This window comes from Zosterops lateralis (genome assembly GCF_965231275.1).
Source record: "Zosterops lateralis genome assembly, chromosome: 2".
In the NCBI taxonomy this organism is placed as follows: domain Eukaryota; kingdom Metazoa; phylum Chordata; class Aves; order Passeriformes; family Zosteropidae; genus Zosterops; species Zosterops lateralis.
In genome coordinates this window covers 88,564,237-88,584,889 of record NC_139763.1, presented here as the reverse complement: position 1 = coordinate 88,584,889, position 20,653 = coordinate 88,564,237, and the positions used below count along the sequence as shown (strand labels likewise).

The 20,653-nt window shown below is 49.3% G+C and overlaps 1 gene segment (V, D, J or C); it reads right to left on the bottom strand.

Moving 5' to 3' along the window:
* Nucleotides 1-7,251, bottom strand: part of LOC310906089 (T cell receptor beta constant 2-like) — a 56,202-nt gene extending 48,951 nt beyond the window's left edge. The window contains exons 1-2 of the C gene segment in view: nucleotides 7,150-7,251; nucleotides 6,438-6,733 (exon numbers count right to left, since the gene is read on the bottom strand).
* Nucleotides 7,252-20,653: the final 13,402 nt, after the last annotated feature.

Here is a 20,653-nt window from a genome sequence, read left to right as displayed (position 1 = left end):
TCACAAAAGAGGTGCCTCACTCCATTCATCACCTTTCTCCTCCACTGGACCTGCTCCAGGTGATCCATGTCTCTCTTGTCCTGAAGAGCCCAGAACAGGACACTGCACTCCAGATGTTCCTCACCAGGGCTGAGTGGAGCCTCACCTCCCTCACCCTGCTGGCAATGTTCTTCTTAATGCACCCCAGGGCACCCTTGACCTTCTTGGCCACCAGGACACACTGCTGCTCCATGGGGAGCTTGAGGTCCATGCCGACCCCCAGGTCCTTCTCAGAAGTGTTGCTTCCCAGCAGGTGAGCCCCCAGCCTGTGCTGTCCCATGGGGTTATTCCTCCCCAGGTGCATTTGCCTTGGCTGAATTTCACAAGGTTTCTCTCTGCCCATCTCTACAGCCTGTTGGGATCCATCTGAAGGGCTGCACAGCCCCCTTTGGTATCAAAAATTCCTCCTAACTTGGTGTTATCAGTGAATTTGATGAGGAGACTCTCTACCCCTTCTTTGAGTCAGTGATGAACAGACCACAGGAACCTTTTGGAAATTTCTGTTTTCTGCTATGCTTGCTAACATCACCTGTAATTTTTATGTTTGCTGAAGATAAACTCTATGTGGCTCAATGAGCAGAATGCAGGTGGATCCTGCCCCAGAGACCACTCCACAGGGAGAAAATAATACTTTACCTGAGTAAGCACAGCCTTGTGCTCTGCTGTTCACATTCCTTGGCCACAGAACAACCACAGACAAGTCGTTATAACACAGGAGCCTGTGGGCAGCTCCCACAGGGTACTGGCTACTTCAACACCTGCCTGGCCTTGCCTGCATCTACAGGTGCACCAAGAACTTCCCACACAAGTCCTCATTCTGTTTGACAATGAGAATCCTGAGAAGGGTTGACTGGAGTTAAGTAAGAGGTGTTGGAGTCCCAGGCATCCCTCTGGGTGCCCTGGGGAAGTCACAGACCCCGGTAGAGAGGCCTGCGACCCAAAAAAGAGGGTCTGGGGTCTGTGCAGGGGAGTTTGCCTGGCACAGAGCCCAGAAAGACACAGTCTTTGATTTTGGTCCATGAGAAAAACATCCATCAGAGAGAAGAATTGCAAGTCACAAAGATGTTACTGAGAGTAGTGTAGTTATCACCATGCAGAAGATTTTGTAGTTTTGGGTTTTTAGAATGTAGATGCAAAGGGACAAAATGGAGATTTTAGGGCAGTGCCCTGGGTTCTTCTTCTTCTCCCTTGTCATCCATCTTCTGCAGTGACGTGGGCACAAAGTAGTTTCAGTGGATTGGATCAAAGTAGAAATGACCCTGTTAGTATAGGTGATAGACATTGACGCAGAATTGTAAACAATGGGTACGTCGTTATCTGTATAAGAGGTAGCGACCTCCCATCACGAGGGGGAGTCAACTCGTGCCCAGGCTGCTGTGGACATCTTGGCTGGACACAGGGGAAACGCATCGTGTCCAGGCTGCTGTGAACATCTTGGCTGGACACAGGGGGAATCACCTTGTGTCCGAGCTGCTGTGAACATCTCGGCCGGACACTGAAAATTGTAAGATAAGAACTAATAAACAACGTGAGAAACCAAGAAAACCAAGACCTTGAGACTCCTCATCATTCTCGCGCCGCACCAAGCTCAGCACAGAACACAGAGACACAGAGTCAGACAGCAGACCCTAAATCCTTCAGAGGTCAAGAAGGAAAATCACTCCCTCGAGCCCACACAAAGCACCAGCCTTGGAATCTCGGGAGAGAAACAACCAGATTAAACACGAGAAAAGGAAGTCAGTGGAGTGCAGACAGAAAGAAGAAGGTGGGAAAGAGAAGGGAGACAGAGAGGAGAAGAATGGATGAGAGAAGTAAGTCTAGTGCAAGTAAGAGTTAAATGCAGAGGGAGGCCTGGAGTGGCAAGGAGACAAAGATGGACAAAGAAACTGACAGTATCTGACAAGGGCAGGAAGGCAAGGCTAGGAAGCAGAGGAGCTAATGAGTGAGAAGCCTCATGCAGCCCCCATGAGGTGGAAAGCAGCTCCTGTTTGTGCAGGGACAAGTTTGTGCTCAGCTCCCTCAGCAGCTGCACCACTGTGTTCACTCTCAGCACAGTAGTATGTGCCAGAGTCATTGAGAAAGGCATGTTCTATTGAGAGGGTGATGCTGTCTCCTTTTATGTCGCTGCTCTTGAAATGGTCCTCAAAACCCTTCTCTACTTCTGCCTTAGAACCTTGATATGCAGTAACCAACTGGATCAGCCTGGAATCCTTCTGGGAAGGCAGCACAAACCAGTACATATATATGTTGGTGGATTTCTTCTCAGAACATTCCAGGTTCACGGACTGGCCTTCTTTTATCACCATGTCTGAAGACTGTTTAAGGGTTAACACTGGAAAAAAAAAATAGGAATAGTGAGAAAAAGGAAAAAAAAGGGAAAATAATTTGATCTAGACACTGGGGGGGGCGAGGCTAGGGAAAGTGAGAGAAGAAAGAGGGCAGCCAAGGGAGCAGGTCAAGAAAAGGGGCAGCGCTTCAGACCAGCAAGAGAAATTCCAATCGCTCTTCAATAGGCAAGGTGCATTCCTGGGCAGTTTGTGTCCAAAACAAGGAACCATCTAAGGGATGCACAAAGAATGGCAAAAAGACAGCCAATGCAGAAGATTCAAGGATTCCTGCCCACCACATTCACTGCTCACGCGCACCACATGATGCTTTGCAGAATGAAGCAGTGCCAGGAATTGGCTACAAAGCTGGGAGAGCAGCAGCAGGATCAATGCAGGTGCTCAGGGCTGCCTTGAGTTCACTTACCCAGAGGGGCCAACATGGCCACAAAGAAACAGCAGGGAACCATGGGGGAAAATGCCCTTCCCTCTCAGCAACCTGCCTCTTGCAGCTGCCCAAAGATCTGTGAAGAGGGAGCAGTGATGAGGGTGGGACATGTCGGGGTGGGGCTGGCCAAGAGATGTCAGAAGGCATTGGCTGGCTGGGAAGCCTGGGGAATGACACAAACTAGGGCAGGAAAGCAGAAGCCCTGCAGAGATGCAGCAGGTGGAAGGGGCAGGCTGGGTGTGGCTGGGTGGGGAGGGAAGGATGGAGTTGTAAGGAGAGAACTGGGCTGAGGTTGCACAGGAGGCTGAGGGTGTGAGGCAGAGGAATGCTGGCTGCTCCCCTTCTGCTTCTGCAGCCCTTGGGAAATGGAGGAATGAGGGATAAAGGCCACACGGAGGTGCCTTGAATTTTCCCAGGCACTTTCCCTGTCTTCCCCACACATGGCTCATTCCTGCCTGGGCATCCCATGTCCCACCCAGCTGTGTGACTGCTCTTTTTCTCTGTGCAGCACTGTGATCTCAGCAAATAACATCAGTGAGAGGGAGGCAGGACCCCAAGTGGTGCTGCCTGTGACACAAGGGCTTCTGGAGGTTTGGCTTCAGGGGCACAGCTCATTTGGCAAATTCAGGGATTGCTCAGGGACACAGAGCATCTGTGTCATTGCCCCCTCTTTCCTGAGAACTGACCTCTGCAAGGAGATTTGCTTTCCTGGCAGCACTCAGCTGGTCCTGCAGTGGGCTGTGGAGGCTGCCCCTGGGATTCAGCCACTGAGAGCACTGGGCTCTGGAAAGCACCTGTACAGTGCAATTTCATTGACTCCTGCTGTGCCAGTGACACCTCCCTGCTGCTCTGCTCACAGGCTGAGGAGACCCAGGCCACTGCATCCTCTGCACGGCGCCCTCAGGTGTTTCTGCTCTGAACAACATCCACGGCTCCTCTCCTGCATGGCACAAAATCCACATGGGATCGAGCTGGGGAGCCCCATGAGCACAGGGATAATAACATCTGGGACAGCAGCAAGGGTGAAAGGAACACAGGGAAAGAGCAACCGGCCATTCGACCCAGGTCTGCTGGCAGCACATTTCCCTCATCTTTCTCCTTCCTCTGCCGGAAGCTCTGCCTGAGAGTAGGGAAAGAGAAACGAGTGGAAGGAAAGAGGCCAGGATCCCTGCTGGAACTTCTGCCTCCTAATGCTTGGAAGGAGAAGGCTGGTGGGGTGTCACTCCATTGAGTGTTTTGCTGAAGGAGCAATTTCATTGGAAGTCCAGAGGAAAACGGAATGCAGGTGCTAAGCAGGAGGCAGGATTAACAGGTGGAGACTGTGGCCCAGTGCTGTGTTCTGCATACACAACGCGAGCAATGTTGATAACAGAGTTTTAGCTGGAGTTAAGCACTCCTTACCCCAAATCCAGTCCTACATGCTCTGCAGGCAGAGGGCAGGTGCACAAACACCTGGAAGGGAGCATTTCCAGCACAGCTGACCCAAACTGCCCAAAAGGATATTTCCTCCCATTCAGCATGATGCTCAGTATGGAAACTGAGGGGAACTGGCCAGGTGCTGCCTCTCCATTCTCTGAGATGATCTGGACGCCATGTCAGTGGGTCATGAGTGACAGTAGTTCATCACATGGATTGCCTTGACTTTTTTTTTTTTTTGTCCCTTCTTCTTTTCATTTTCTCCTCTTATTGCTCAGTTCTTATCTCAATCTGCAGTTTTTATCCTTTTTTCCATCCCATTAAGGGAAGGTTATGGTTTCTTCTGAGAACAAGGGGGTAGTGAGAGAGTGGCTGTAACACCTAGTGGCTGACTGGGCTTAAACTACAACAATCTGAGCACAGACAGCATGCTCGTTGCTCCACAGCTATGGCATGAACTGAAGCTCCTCTGGAAAAGCTGGCTCTTCACACTCCAGCTTCCGTTCTTGATGGATTATGAAAATTTATGTGAGGATTCCCCTGGGCCTTTGCGCTCTGTTGTAAACTCGAGATAAAGAGGAATAAGCAGGTCTGGGCTGCCCTCATGTCTTGCAGCAACAAGTAGTGGATGTTGTGGATGGGCCAGACAAGATGCTCAGAAACATCAACAACCCCTGCTGAAAACTGCACTCCGACTTCTTCATCCTGGTCTTTGTCGTGGTCACCAGGGACATTTCATGACTAACCTGCTTTGGTAGTTTTGCCACAGTGATTTTTCTGGACGTTATAGCTTGGCAAACCAATTAAGAAGAAATACGTCTAAGTGAACCTCTGTGCTTCATCACCTTTCTCCTCCACTGGACCTGCTCCAGGTGATCCATGTCTCTCTTGTCCTGAGGAGCCCAGAACAGTACACTACCGTCCAGATATTCCTCACCAAGGCTGAGTGGAGCCTCACCTCCCTCACCCTGCTGGCAATGTTCTTCCTAATGCACCACAGGACACCCTTGACCTTCTTGGCCACCAGGTCACACTGCTGTTCCATGGGGAGCTTGATGTCCATGCCGACCCCCAGGTCCTTCTCTGAAGAGCTGCTTCCCAGAAGGTGCATTCCCTGAGCCTGTGCTGTTCCATGGGGTTATTCCTCCCCAGGTGCATTTGCCTTGGCTGAATTTCACAAGGTTTCTCTCTGTCCATTTCTAAAACCTGTTGGGATCCGTCTAAAGGGCTGCACAGCCCCCTGGGGTATCGGAAACCCCTCCTAACTGGGTGTTATCAGTGAACTTGATGAGGAGACTCTCTACCCCTTCATCTGAATTACTGGTAAAAAGAACACTGTAACCTCTTGGAAATTTCTGTTTTCTGCTATGCTTGCTAACATCGCCTGTAAGCATTATAACATGTTTGGTCAAAATGAACTCAAGGTGGCTCAAGGGGTGGAAGACAGGTGAATCCTTCTCCAGAGACAACTTGCTACATGGAGGAAATAATACTTTACCTGAGTAAGCACAGCCTTGTGCTCTGCTGTTCACATTCCTTGGCCACAGAACAACCACAGACAAGTCGTTATAACACAGGAGCCTGTGGGCAGCTCCCACAGGGCACTGGCTACTTCAACACCTGCCTGGCCTTGCCTGCATCTACAGGTGCACCAGGAACTTCCCACATAACAAGCACTTGTTCTGCTTGACAAGGGGAATCATGAGCAGTATTGACTGAAGTTAAGTAAAAGTCAGTGGAGTGCAGATTGAAGACAGAAAGAAGAAAAGAGGGAAGGGAAGGGAAGGGAAGGGAAGGGAAGGGAAGGGAAGGGAAGGGAAGGGAAGGGAAGGGAAGGGAAGGGAAGGGAAGGGAAGGGAAGGGAAGGGAAGGGAAGGGAAGGGAAGGGAAGGGAAGGGAAGGGAAGGGAAGGGAAGGGAAGGGAAGGGAAGGGAAGGGAAGGGAAGGGAAGGGAAGGGAGACAGAGAGGAGAAGAAGGGCTGACAGAATTAAGTTTTGTGCAAGTAAGAGGTAAATGCAGAGGGAGGCCTGGAGTGGCAAGGAGACAAAGATGGACAAAGAAACTGATAGTATCTGACAAGGGAAGGAAGGCAAGGCTAGGAAGCAGAGGAGCTAATGAGTGAGAAGCCTCATGCAGCCCCCATGAGGCAGAAAGCAGCTCCTGTTTGTGCAGAGACAAGTTTGTGCTCAGCTCCCTCAGCAGCTTCAACACTGTGATCACTCTCAGCACAGTAGTATGTGCCAGAGTCATTGAGAAAGGCATGTTCTATTGAGAGGGTGATCTTGTCTCCTTTTATGTAACTGCTCTTGAAATGGTCCTCAAAACCCTTCTCTACTTCTGCCTTAGAACCTACTACTACAGAAGCCACCTGGATCAGCCTGGAATCCTTCTGGGAAGGCAGCATGTACCAGTACATATATATGTTGTTGGATTTCTTGGAACATTCCAGGTTCACAGACTGGCCTTCTTTTATCACCATGTCTTCAGACTGTTCCAGGGTTAACACTGGAAAAAAAAAATAGGAATAGTGAGGAAAAAAAACAAAATAGGGAAAATAATTTGATCTAGACACTGTGGGGGAGCTAGGGAAAGGGAGAAAAGGAAGAGGGCAGCCAAGGGAGCAGTTCAAGGAAAGGGACAGTGCTTCAGACCAGCAAGAGAAATTCCAATCGCTCTTCAATAGGCAAGGTGCATTCCTGGGCAGTTTGTGTCCAAAACAAGGAACCATCTAAGGGATGCACAAAGAATGCCAAAAAGACAGCCAATGCAGAAGATTCAGGGATTCCTGCCCACCACATTCACTGCCCATCCTCACTACAGGAAGCTCTGCAGCATGAAGCAGTGCCAGGAACTGGCTACAAAGCTGGGAGAGCAGCAGTAGGATCAATGCAGGTGCTCAGGGCTGCCTTGAGTTCACTTACCCAGAGGGGCCAGCATGGCCACAAAGAAACAGCAGGGAACCATGGGGGAAAAGGCCCTTCCCTCTCAGCAACCTGCCTCTTGCAGCTGCCCAAAGATCTGTGAAGAGGGAGCAGTGAGTGAGGGTGGGACATGTCGGGGTGGGGCTGGCCAAGAGATGTCAGAAGGCATTGGCTGGCTGGGAAGCCTGAGGAATGACACAAACTAGGGCAGGAAAGCAGAAGCCCTGCAGAGATGCAGCAGGTGGAAGGGGCCGGCTGGGCGTGGGTGGGCAGGTGGGTGGGTGAGGAAGGTAGGAGGCGGATATAAGGACAGAACTGGGCTAAGGTTGCACATGAGGCTGAGGTTGGGCAAGGTAGGTGAATGCTGGTTCCTCCACTTCTGCTTCTGAAGCCTTTGAGAGATGGAGGAATGAGGGATGAAGGCCACATACAGGTGCCTTGAATTTTCCCATGCACTTTCCCTGTCATCCCCACACATGGCTGATTCAGTTCCTGCCTGGCCACCACACATCCCACCCCGCTGTGGGACGGCTCTTTTTCTCTGGGCATCACTTTGAGCACAACAAATAACAGCAGTGAGAGGGAGGCAGGAGCCCAACAAACAGCACAGCAGCCCAAGCACTCAGACTTGGGAGGGCCCTCATGGACATGGCAGTGAGAGCAGCAGGAGAGGAAGGTAAATTCCTGTGAGGAGCTGAGGGACAGTCAATGCCCTGGCATGGGATGAGAGAAAGGAGGGAGTGTGGCCCACAGGGACAGCCATGAGGGTGACAAGGTGCTGAGCATGGGGGTCAGGGTGACCTCTCCTTGGTGACAGGAAATTGGCTAAGTACCTCCAGGGATGGCTCCTCCCTGGCACTTGGACCTTGCTGGGGAGCCCGGGGTGTCTGTGGCTGGTGCTGCCTGTGGCACGGGGACTTCTGGAGGTTTGGCTTCAGGGGCACAGCTCATTTGGCAAATTCAGGGATTGCTCAGGGACACAGAGCATCTGTGTCATTGGCCCCTCTGTCCTGAGAACTGACCTCTGCAAAGAGATTTGCTTTCCTGGCAGCACTCAGCTGGTCCTGCAGTGGGCTGTGGAGGCTGCCCCTGGGATTCAGCCACTGAGAGCACTGGGCTCTGGAAAGCACCTGTACAGTGCAATTTCATTGACTCCTGCTGTGCCAGTGACACCTCCCTGCTGCTCTGCTCACAGGCTGAGGTGACCCAGGCCACTGCATCCTCTGCACGGCGCCCTCAGGTGTTTCTGCTCTGAACAACATCCACGGCTCCTCTCCTGCATGGCACAAAATCCACATGGGATCGAGCTGGGGAGCCCCATGAGCACAGGGATAATAACATCTGGGACAGCAGCAAGGGTGAAAGGAACACAGGGAAGGAGTGACTGGCCATTCGACCAAGGTCTGCTGGCAGCACATTTCCCTCATCCTTCTCCTTCCTGTGCCAGGACCTCTGCCTGACAGTAGGGAAGGAGAAACAAGTGGAAATAGGGCAGGATGCCTGCTGGAACTTCTGCCTCCTAATGCTGGGAAGGAGATGGCTCGTGGGGTATCACCCAATCGAGTATTTTGCTGAAGGAGTAATTTCATTGGAAGTCCAGAGGAAAACGGAATGCAGGTGCTAAGCAGGAGGCAGGATTAACAGGTGGAGACTGTGGCCCAGTGCTGTGTTCTGCATACACAACGAGAACAATGTTGATAACAGAGTTTTAGCTGGAGTTAAGCACTCCTTACCCCAAATCCAGTCCCTCATGCTCTGCAGGCAAAGGGCAGGTGCACAAGCAGCTGGAAGGGAGCATTTCCAGCACAGCTGACCCAAACTGGCCAAAAGGGTATTTCCTCCCATTCAGAATGATGCTCAGTATGGAAGCTGAAGGGAACTGGCCAGGTGCTGCCTATCCCTGCTCTGGACAGGGTGGACACCATGTCAGTGGGTCGTGGATGGCAGTACTGTGCATCACATGGATTGACTTGACTTTTTATTTCTCTCTTTTCTCTTTTTCATTTTTGAGACAAAGATTGCAAAAATCCCAATTGATCCTTTATAGTAGATTTTAAAATATATACTGTATGTTAGAATGTATTCCAAGTAGTACTTTAGAATATATGAGATCACATTTAATAAGACATTTAGTGAACACTGAATGCTGTGTCTGTTACCGTTTTGCATATTTTTTGGCACTACAAGTACCAGGAGCCTTGGCAATAGTCAGAAGAAGAACTTGCCTAAACAGCAGAATAACAGGTCTCAGGGCTCAGATAAAGAAAAGAACACAGGCTCTAAGGTGGTGTGTTCCCTTGAAAACATGCCAAAGCACACATGGAGAGATAAAGGGGAAGAGGTGAACATGGAAGACTCTGCTTCTTCACCCTTGAAGACTACCCAGACTGCCACAATGAACTGAGCATGCCCAGAGCGGCATGGAGTTAATTACCATACAAAGCAAGGACAGGCGGTGTCAGGGAAAGAATATGTATGAAGGGGAAATATGGAGTGTCATGCATATGTAAGACCTCAGGAAATACTAAGGAGGGAGGCAAGCTCTCTGGGGGTTATGTGTGTCTTTGGTGAAATTATTCCCCATGCATGTTGACATCAATAAATACATACCCCTCTAACGACTATTATTTAGTTGTGGAGATCCTTCTGCCGTATTTCAATTTTCTTCTATTATTGTTCTGTTTGTATCTCAGCCTGGAAGTTGCCATCCCAGAGCACGTGGCACAGGCTTGTATCCAGATGGTTCTGGAATATGTCCAGAGAGAAACCTCCAGAACTTCTCTGGGCAATATGTTCCGCATGCATGGTCACCATCACAGTAAGGCCCCTGCCACATATTCAAGTGGAATTTCCTGTGCATCATTTTCTGGCTCTTGTCTCTTCCCTTAGTGCTTGGACACCTGGAAAAAAACCCTGGGTCCACCGCATGGCACCTTCCCGTTCAGATACTTATAGTCATTGATGAGGTGCCCTCTAAACTGTTTCCTCTCGAGGCCGTATAGCCCCTGTTCCCACAGGCTTTGCTCACAAAAGAGGCGCCTCATTCCATTCATCACCTTTCTCCTCCACTGGACCTGCTCCAGGTGATCCATGTCTCTCTTGTCCTGAAGAGCCCAGAACAGGACACTGCACTCCAGATGTTCCTCACCAGGGCTGAGTGGAGCCTCACCACCCTCGCCCTTTTAGCAATGCTCTTCTTAATGCACCCCAGGGCACCCTTGACCTTCTTGGCCACCAGGACACACTGATGCTCCATGGGGAGCTTGTTCTCCATGGGGACCCTCAGGTCTTCTCTGAAGAGCTGCTTCCCAACAGGTGCATTCCCCCAGCCTGTGCTGGTTCATGGGGTTATTCATCCCCAGGTGCATTTGCCTTGGCTGAATTTCACAAGGTTTCTCTCTGCCCATCTCTACAGCCTGTTGGGATCCCTCTGAAGGGCTGCACAGCCCCCTGCAGTACTGGAAACTCCTCCTAACTTGGTGTTATCAGTGAATTTGATGAGGAGACTCTCTACCCCTTCATCTGAATCACTGATGAAAACAACACCATAAGTGCTGGATATTTCTGTTGTCTACTCTGCTAGCAAACATCACCTGTAATCTTTATAACATGTTTGCTGAAGACATGTTGTGATATGTTTTTATGTTAAATGGGTTGTTTTGTTGTCCCCCATGCTAGTAATTTAGTCCTAAATTGTACCCCCACTCCCTTTGCCTGTCCTGTTAATATTGCCTAGATTGCATTTGCTTACTTAGCTCTCAATGTTTGCCTAACCCTATCTTTTCATCCAGACTCTTCCCAATCAATCTATCAATCTTCGACACCTCATTGGTTGTTTAGATTGCTCCCCTCCTGCTTTGTTCCCTTATTAGTTTCAGTATTGTTATCTCTGCCTTCTTCCCCTCTCCCTATTGGATCCTTACCCTGAACTGTATCCCTAGAGCAGTCCCTTAAAACCCACTGCTCTGAGAGAAGGACTTTTTCTTTCATTTTTCTTTTAGAGATTTTTAGGTCCTACCCTCTGCTCTGTCTTCAAGTTAAGTTATACTAAAGGAATCTTGGAGCAAGCTAGACCCATCTCGCATTCTTTATGCTGATCTGCCACTGATTACCTAAAACACACAGGGCCCAGAGGGAACGTGTTCCAGCCCAATAAAGAGCAGAAATATCGAGGAGTGCCATGACAAAGATAAACTCTATGTGGATCAAGGGGCGGAAGACAAGTGGATCCTGCCCTAGAGACCACCTTACATGGAGTAGCTAGTCATCCAAAAAATACTTTACCAGAGTAAGCACAGCCTTGTGCTCTGTTGTTCACATTCCTTGGCCACAGAACAACCACAGACAAGTCGTTATAACACAGGAGCCTGTGGGCAGCTCCCACAGGGCACTGGCTACTTCAACACCTGCCTGGCCTTGCCTTTATCTACAGGTGCACCAAGAACTTCCCACACAAGAACTTGTTCTGTTCGACAGTGAGAATCATGGGCTCTGTTGCAAGGAGTTAAGTAAGGGAAAGTCAGTGGAGTGCAGACTGAAGACAGAAAGAAGAAGGTGGAGAAGGGAAGGGAAAGGAAGGGAAGGGAAGGGAAGGGAAGGGAAGGGAAGGGAAGGGAAGGGAAGGGGAAAGGACACAGAAGACAGAATGACAGAAGCAAGTGTAGTGCAAGTAAGAGGTAAATGCAGAGGGAGGCCTGGAGTGGCAAGGAGACAAAGATGGACAGAGAAACTGACAGTATCTGACAAGGGCAGGAAGGCAAGGCTAGAAAGCAGAGGAGCTAATGAGTGAGAAGCCTCATGCAGCCCCCATGAGGTGGATAGCAGCTCCTGTTTGTGCAGGGACAAGTTTGTGCTCAGCTCCCTCAGCAGCTGCACCACTGTGTTCACTCTCAGCACAGTAGTATGTGCCAGAGTCATTGAGAAAGGCATGTTCTATTGAGAGGGTGATGCTGTCTCCTTTTATGTCGCTGCTCTTGAAATGGTCCTCAAAACCCTTCTCCACTACTGCCTTAACACCTTCATATGCAGTAACCAAATGGGTCAGACTGGAATTCTTCTGGGAAGGCAGCATGTACCAGTACATAACTGTGCTGGAGGATTTCTTCTTGGAACATTGCAGGTTCACGGACTGGCCTTCTTTTATCACCATGCCTGGAGACTGTTCCAGGGCTAACACTGGAAAGATACAAAGGAACATTAGGGAGAAGGAAAAAAAGAGAAAATTACATGATCTAGATACTGTGGGGAGGCTAGGGAAAGCAAGAGAAGAAAGAGGGCAGCCAAGGGAGCAGGTCAAGGAAAGGGACAGTGCTTCAGACCAGCAAGAGAAATTCCAATCTCTCTTCAATAGGCAAGGTGCATTCCTGGGAAGTTTGTGTCCAAAACAAGGAACCATCTGGGGGCTGCACAAAGAATGACAAAGGAACATCCACTGCACAAGATTCAGGGATTTCTGCCCACCACATTCACTCCCCATCCTCACCACATGAAGCTTTGCAGAATGAAGCAGGGCCAGGAACTGGCTACAAAGCTGGGAGAGCAGCAGCAGGATCAATGCAGGTGCTCAGGGCTGCCTCGAGTTCACTTACCCAGAGGGGCCAGCATGGCCACAAAGAAACAGCAGGGAACCATGGGGGAAAAGGCCCTTCCCTCTCAGCAACCTGCCTCTTGCAGCTGCCCAAAGATCTGTGAAGAGGGAGCAGTGAGTGAGGGTAGGACATGTCGGGGTGGGGCTGGCCAAGAGATGTCAGAAGGCATTGGCTGGCTGGGAAGCCTGGGGAATGACACAAACTAGGGCAGGCTGGGCGTGGCTGGGTGGGGAGGGAAGGATGGAGTTTTAAGTTTTGTAAGTTTTCTGCTCTGCTTGCTAATATCACCTGTAATCTTTATAACATGTTTGGTCAAAATGAACTCGAGGTGGCTCGATGGGCAGAAGACAGGTGGATCCTGCCCCAGAGACCACTCTCTACATGGAGGAAATAATACTTTACCTGAGTAAGCACAGCCTTGTGCTCTGCTGTTCACATTCCTTGGCCACAGAACAACCACAGACAAGTCGTTATAACACAGGAGCCTGTGGGCAGCTTCCACAGGGTACTGGCTACTTCAACACCTGCCTGGCCTTGCCTGCATCTACAGGTGCACCAAGAACTTCCCACATAACAAGCACTTGTTCTGCTTGACAAGGGGAATCATGAGCAGTATTGACTGAAGTTAAGTAAAAGTCAGTGGAGTGCAGATTGAAGACAGAAAGAAAGGAGGGGAGGGGAGGGGAGGGGAGGGGAGGGAAGGGAAGGGAAGGGAAGGGAAGGGAAGGGAAGGGAAGGGAAGGGAAGGGAAGGGAAGGGAAGGGAAGGGAAGGGAAGGGAAGGGAAGGGAAGGGAAGGGAAGGGAAGGGAAGGGAAGGGAAGGGAAGGGAAGGGAAGGGAAGGGAAGGGAAGGGAAGGGAAGGGAAGGGAAGGGAAGGGAGACAGAGAGGAGAAGAATGGCTGACAGAATTAAGTTTTGTGCAAGTAAGAGGTAAATGCAGAGGGAGTCCTGGAATGCCAAGGAGACAAAGATGGACAAAGAAACTGACAGTATCTGACAAGGGCAGGAAGGCAAGGCTAGGAAGCAGAGGAGCTAATGAGTGAGAAGCCTCATACAGCCCCCATTAGGCAGAAAGCAGCTCCTGTTTGTGCAGGGACAAGTTTGTGCTCAGCTCCCTCAGCAGCTGCACCACTGTGATCACTCTCAGCACAGTAGTATGTGCCAGAGTCATTGAGAAAGGCATGTTCTATTGAGAGGGTGATCTTGTCTCCTTTTATGTCGCTGCTCTTGAAATGGTCCTCAAGACCCTTCTCTACTTCTGCCTTAGCACCTTCTATGGCAGAAGCCACCTGGATCAGCCTGGAATCCTTCTGGGAAGGCAGCATGTACCAGTACATATATATGCTATTGGATTTCTTGGAACATTCCAGTTTCAAGGACTGGCCTTCTTTTATTACCATGTCTTCAGACTGTTCCAGGGTTAACGCTGGAAAAAAAAAGTAGGAATAGTGAGGAAAAGGAAAAAATAGTGAAAATAATTTGATCTAGACACTGTGGGGGAGCTAGGGAAAGCGAGAGAAGAAAGAGGGCAGCCAAGGGAGCAGGTCAAGGTAAGGGACAACGCTTCAGACCAGCAAGAGAAATTCCAATCTCTCTTCAATAGTCAAGGTGCATTCCTGGGAAGTTTGTGTCCAAAACCAGGAACCATCTAGGGGATGCACAAAGAATGACAAAAAGACAGCCAATGCAGAAGATTCAGGGATTCCTGCCCACCACATTCACTGCCCATCCTTACCACACGAAACTGCAGAATGAAGCAGTTCCAGGAATTGGCTACAAAGCTGGGAGAGCAGCAGTAGGATCAATGCAGGTGCTCAGGGCTGCCTTGAGTTCACTTACCCAGAGGGGCCAGCATGGCCACAAAGAAACAGCAGGGAACCATGGGGGAAAAGGCCCTTCCCTCTCAGCAACCTGCCTCTTGCAGCTGCCCAAAGATCTGTGAAGAGGGAGCAGTGAGTGAGGGTGGGACATGTCAGGGTGGGGCTGGCCAAGAGATGTCAGAAGGCATTGGCTGGCTGGGAAGCCTGGGGAATGACACAAACTAGGGCAGGAAAGCAGAAGCCCTGCAGAGATGCAGCAGGTGGAAGGGGCCGGCTGGGCGTGGGTGGGCAGGTGGGTGGGTGAGGAAGGTAGGAGTCGGATATAAGGACAGAACTGGGCTGAAGTTGCACAGGAGGCTGAAGGTGGGCAAGGCAGAGGCAATGCTGGCTGCTCCCCTTGTGCTTCTGAAGCCTTTGAGAGATGGAGGAATGAGGGATGAAGGCCACACAGAGGTGCCTTGAATTTTCCCATGCACTTTCCCTGTCTTCCCCACACATGGCAGATTCAGTTCTTGCCTGGCCACCACACATCCCACCCAGCTGTGGGACGGCTCTTTTTCTCTGGGCATCACTTTGAGCACAACAAATAACAGCAGTGAGAGGGAGGCAGGAGCCCAACAAACAGCACAGCAGCCCAAGCACTCAGACTTGGGAGGGCCCTCATGGACATGGCAGTGAGAGCAGCAGGAGAGGAAGGTAAATTCCTGTGAGGAGCTGAGGGACAGTCAATGCCCTGGCATGGGATGAGAGAAAGGAGGGAGTGTGGCCCACAGGGACAGCCATGAGGGTGACAAGGTGCTGAGCATAGGGCTCAGGGTGACCTCTCCTTGGTGACAGGAAATTGGCTAAGTACCTCCAGAGATGGCTCATCCCTGGCACTGGGGCCCTTGCTGGGGAGCCCGGGGTGTCTGTGGCTGGTGCTGCCTGTGGCACAAGGGCTTCTGGAGGTTTGGATTCCGGAGCACAGCTCATTTGGCAAATTCAGGGATTGCTAAGGGATTGCACATACAGCATCTGTGTCATTGCCTCCTCTTTCCTGAGAACTGACCTCTGCAAGGAGATTTGCTTTCCTGGCAGCACTCAGCTGGTCCTGCAGTGGGCTGTGGAGGCTGCCCCTGGGATTCAGCCAGTGAGAGCACTGGGCTCTGGAAAGCAGCTGTACAGTGCAATTTCATTGACTCCTGCTGTGCCAGTGACACCTCCCTGCTGCTCTGCTCACAGGCTGAGGAGACCCAGGCCACTGCATCCTCTGCACGGCGCCCTCAGGTGTTTCTGCTCTGAACAACATCCACGGCTCCTCTCCTGCATGGCACAAAATCCACATGGGATCGAGCTGGGGAGCCCCATGAGCACAGGGATAATAACATCTGGGACAGTGGCAAGGGTGAAAGGAACACAGGGAAGGAGTGACTGGCCATTTGACCCAGGTCTGCTGGCAGCACATTTTCCTTATCCTTCTCCTTCCTGTGTCGGGAGCTCTGACTGACAGTAGGGAAGGAGAAACAAGTGGAAATAGGGCAGGATGCCTGCTGGAACTTCTGCCTCCTAATGCTGGGAAGGAGAAGGCTGGTGGGGTGTCAGCCCATTGAGTGTTTTGCTGAAGTAGCAATTTCATTGGAAGTCCAGAGGAAAACGGGATGCGGATGTATTGACCATTGATGCGAGGCGGGAAGACTGATTCAATGATCAGAATTCAATTTTACTCATGTTTTCCAAAAGCTTATATACCATTTCAAGAAGGGTAATGTGATAAATGTGACATTGGGTAAAAATTCGTGATAAAAGAATACAGCAAGATATGTCAGATTGGTGTTAATATAAAAATGTGAAAAGAGTATAGTCTGTAGAAACTTTTCCCCAGCCAGGTTTCCACCGTCCTCAGTCCTGGGACAAAAAGAACGGGACAAGGGCCATCAGGAGGAACAAAGACACTAGCCAACCCAGATAAGAATCGGCATCACACCCAGACAGAGAAATTCCTCTCCGAACGAAAAGAGAATTCTCTGCCGAGGAATACACATTGAAATAACCATGGGCCTGCGAGCCCCATCCGCATGTGAAAGGACCTTCCTGGAATACTATCTGCAAAGTTCGACAAATCCGGGAAGCCCGTCCAAAAATTATTTGGACTATTTGCGGGACTATCTGGGCACCTGTTTCGCCTCAAGACATGAAAACCCCTATAAAACCCCGAGCTGCGACCTGCTCCGTGTGGATTTGGGAAAACTGTGCCTTAGAGTGCGGTCCCCCCATTCACCCGGCGCTGCGCTGTGAATCCTATTTGTGGTTTTCTCTTCTTATCGGTGATTGGGATTGTTTTATTAATAAATTGTTTCTTTGTTAATCTGATTTTTGCCGTTGCATTTATAACAGTAATAATTTCCACTACAATAATTAGCTTAAAAGATCATACAAACTACTTATGCATTTTACAACATCTTTCTCGCAAAGGATTGATTGAATCTCTCCTCTTCCCACAAGCGGGTTTAATCCCACCTTCTGTAATCTTCAGACCTTTGATTGTTCCTGCCTGGCACTCTGGCTATCAAACCAGCTATGCTAATTAAGTCTGTCTTACTCTCTGTCTTGGGTATTCCCACATCTCCCCCTTTAGTATTAACCAAAAACACTCCTTTCATGGCCTTATTAATTAATCTCTGCACACATTGAAGCAAGCAAGGTATCATAACTGACATAATTATTATTAGAATCATCACATGCATTCCTTTTCTAAAAAAATCCTTTAGGCAAGGTGTCAAACCCCAGCCACTAAACAGGTTATCTAGCCAAGATCCAGATTCTACCTTTAGTTTAAACACACTTTCCTTTAGCTATTATATGGCCTTTATGGATATATTCTGAGTGATCAGAAAAATTCTTATACACGAGATTATAGGGAGAAACATCCCAAGCTTTAGACTGATTATTTCCTGTGTAATTAAAATTAACACATAAATCAATTTTTACAGAACCCAGGAGTTCTAATTCTTGTGGCTCCAAGGGTGTTCTAGGAAGGCAAGGAGTCCACTGATCCCATGTAGTAACAGGATTTGAGGTCTGTACAATGCTTTTAATAGCTTCTGGTATTGGCCAGCCATCTAATGGCAAACCAATTAAACAGGTTAAAAATGGCTTTTCTGGGGATGTGGTAGCTCAGTGTAAGGTATCTTGTTTGGTTGCATTAGCCAGAGTTATCCAAATATTTGTTTTGGGTTGATCAACAGGCAATGTCTAAGCACTAGAAACAATTCTTAGTAAATACCATAGTACTCGGGAAATCATCATGTGATATATGGTATAAAATAATTTGTGCTTTAGAATTAAAGATTCCAGGAATTGTGAAACCACAGGCAGCCACAGGGGAAGAAATTGATTTGCAATAGAAAAGGGTGGCAGCAATTGAAGATGAGCCTCCTCCAGGGATGCCCTGGATATGCATCTATGATAAGATAATCTCCATCATCAAGGGTCAAGGGCTTGCATCCCAATACCAGAAAGAATCAAGTATTCATCCCTTCTGAAAACTTTTTTCGACAGACAGGCAGCAAGAAAAAGAAGGACATGATTACGTTAGAAGAACAAGAGGGACAAAAGAATGAAAAAAAAAAACCCTGCCCAGCCAGAAAAACTGTATAAAACCAGACCCTAGGAAGGTAGAATTGGTGAACCGAGGGAGGTTCGGGGCAATAGAGACCGAATCTAAAGTTCACCCAGTGGTGACCCTGGGCTCAGCACTGTTTTTGCTTGTGGCTTTCTCAAAACTTATGCTTCAATTATTCAATAAATTATTTTTATTGATTAAATTGGCTAATCAATTTATTACAATCATTTATCCTTATTCTCAGTACCAATAAGCCACTGCTCCAGAGTAATTTCCAGTTGTTCAGGTAGACCAAACTTATACCCACACATTATTAGTTGAATTTGTGCATTTTTTCTGCTGCATCTCGATGGATCATATTGACAGCAAGTACCTTGTCTTTTATGAGATGCACATGTCTACAGTATCTCACATTCAACACATTTGCATTCAACCCAGGTTTGATTGTTAAAAATAGGTGGAGATAATATTTTTCTCCTTAAAATGCCTTTATTAATCAGCTCTTACAAGGGTGGCTCGAGGGATTTTGCAACCAGGTTTGCCCTTGAGGAGGAGAGTCCTGCTCAGCCTTGCAGCCGGATGTTCCTGCAAAGCTGGAGAACTCTTCCCTCTCCGGGAGTCTCCAAGGAGTTCTGATTTCCGTTTGTTTGCCTCGGGGTCTCACTTTTCGTTTGGTATTTTTAGGTTACAGCGAGTTACAAAAATTGTATTAATTAGCTCTATTGATGCTCTAGGGTATATACAGCTTAGTACTGGTTTTTGTCGATTTAAATCTTACTTAGATTCATCTTCATAGGGGGTTTTTGCTGTTAAAAAGGGTCCCAGAATGCATTTGGGATTTCTAATCTACATGTTCTACGGGGTCTCAGGGGCTGCAGCAGCCTCATGGCATTTTGCAACAAGCATCAGCGAGATGGCCGCGCTCCATGGAGAGGGGGTGTCTCGAAGGTCTCACGGGCTCGATGGTGGGGGGGGGGGAGGCGCTGGTGGTGGCGCCTCGGCGGTGATCCGTCGTGGCTCGGGGAGCGGGTTCTTTTGGAGCGGGGCCGGGCCGGGCTGGGCCGTCCCATTGGCAGAGCCATGCCGCCAGCGGCGGCGGTCCGGCGGCAGCCCGGGAGCGGGTTTTTGGAGTGGGCCAGGCCGGGGCGGGGGCCGCCCCGTCGATAGAGCCACGCCGCCAGCGGCAATGGTGGCAGCCCAGGGAGCGGGTCCTTTTGGAGCGGGTTGGGTTGGGGGCAGGCCGCCCCTTTGGCAGAGCTGCGGCGGCGGCGGCTGCCCAGGATGGGAGCCGCAGGCTGCTGGCATTTCGCGGGGGTTGGAGGCTTCTCCGGAGCGATGGGCGAGCCCGCTCCGGGGTCTGTGCAGGTTTTCTTAAGGTGGCGGGCAGCTCGTTCCGGGGTCTGGGGGGCGGTGCAGGCTCTCCCAAGGCAGTGAGCAGTCCACTCCGGGGTCTGGGGGGCTTGCAGGCAGCCTCCAGCGACCAAGCAGCCCCCCCCTCACTGCTCCCTTCAGGGGGACCACGGAGGTGGTTCTTTACTATTACATTACAATTTACAATTATTACATTTTAAAATATTAATACACTTATTCTATGACAATCAAGGGTTTCAACTTTTTAAACCTTCAACATTTCTAATTTTCATTTTTATCATGATGACAAAATAAACAAAAGAAGGAGAGAAACAGTCCTGCATTAAGTTCTCACTCAAAGGCTGTAACTTTTTTGGTTAGGGTCCAGCAAAGAACAATTCAAAAAATTGAAAACATAAAAGGACTTTCTGCATTCTTCTCAGCAGGGGTGCCATCCCTGGCTCCCCCTTTCCTGTCAAGAACTTAAAAGACGTTAATCCACCAAACTGGTTTTTTTTGCTTTTTAGGTTAGTTTTAAAGTGTTGTGAGCTTCAATGGCCTCCCTACAAAATTTGTTTGAATTTTAAAACCCCACTGTGTTAAGAGATTCTTCCCCCACAAAACCAAGGGGACAGACAGTACAAAAGGTTTGACAGTAGCAATTTGCATTAAGTGTCCTCTGCAGGCTTTGACTATTCCCACCCATATCTGAGAGTACCTGAGGCCCAGTGTTAATTGGCCAATCACTAGGCCATTGGCTGCTTGAGATAACAATCAGGCCTGCACTAGTATCAATGAGACCTGTTAAAATTAAGTCTTTGCCTTTCAGAGTCACTTTGCATTGGCATGTGGGATGCTGAGATATGATACAGTTGTGTCTAGAAAATTTTCGACCCCTGTGCTATGGGGGGTGTAGATAAGGATACTGCTGGGAAAGGTATGAGCTCGGGCTATATTGCCTAGGCTGGGACTACATAGGGCAGCTGGCAGATCCAAGCCATGATCTTTATCTCCCCAGCTGTGTCAGAGTCAATGACTCCTGGCAAAACAAACAGTCCTGTTACCAATGTAGATGATCTACCTATAATCAAGGCCTGAATACTAAGAGTCCATAGATTTCCTGTAGGGAGACAAAAAACTGAGC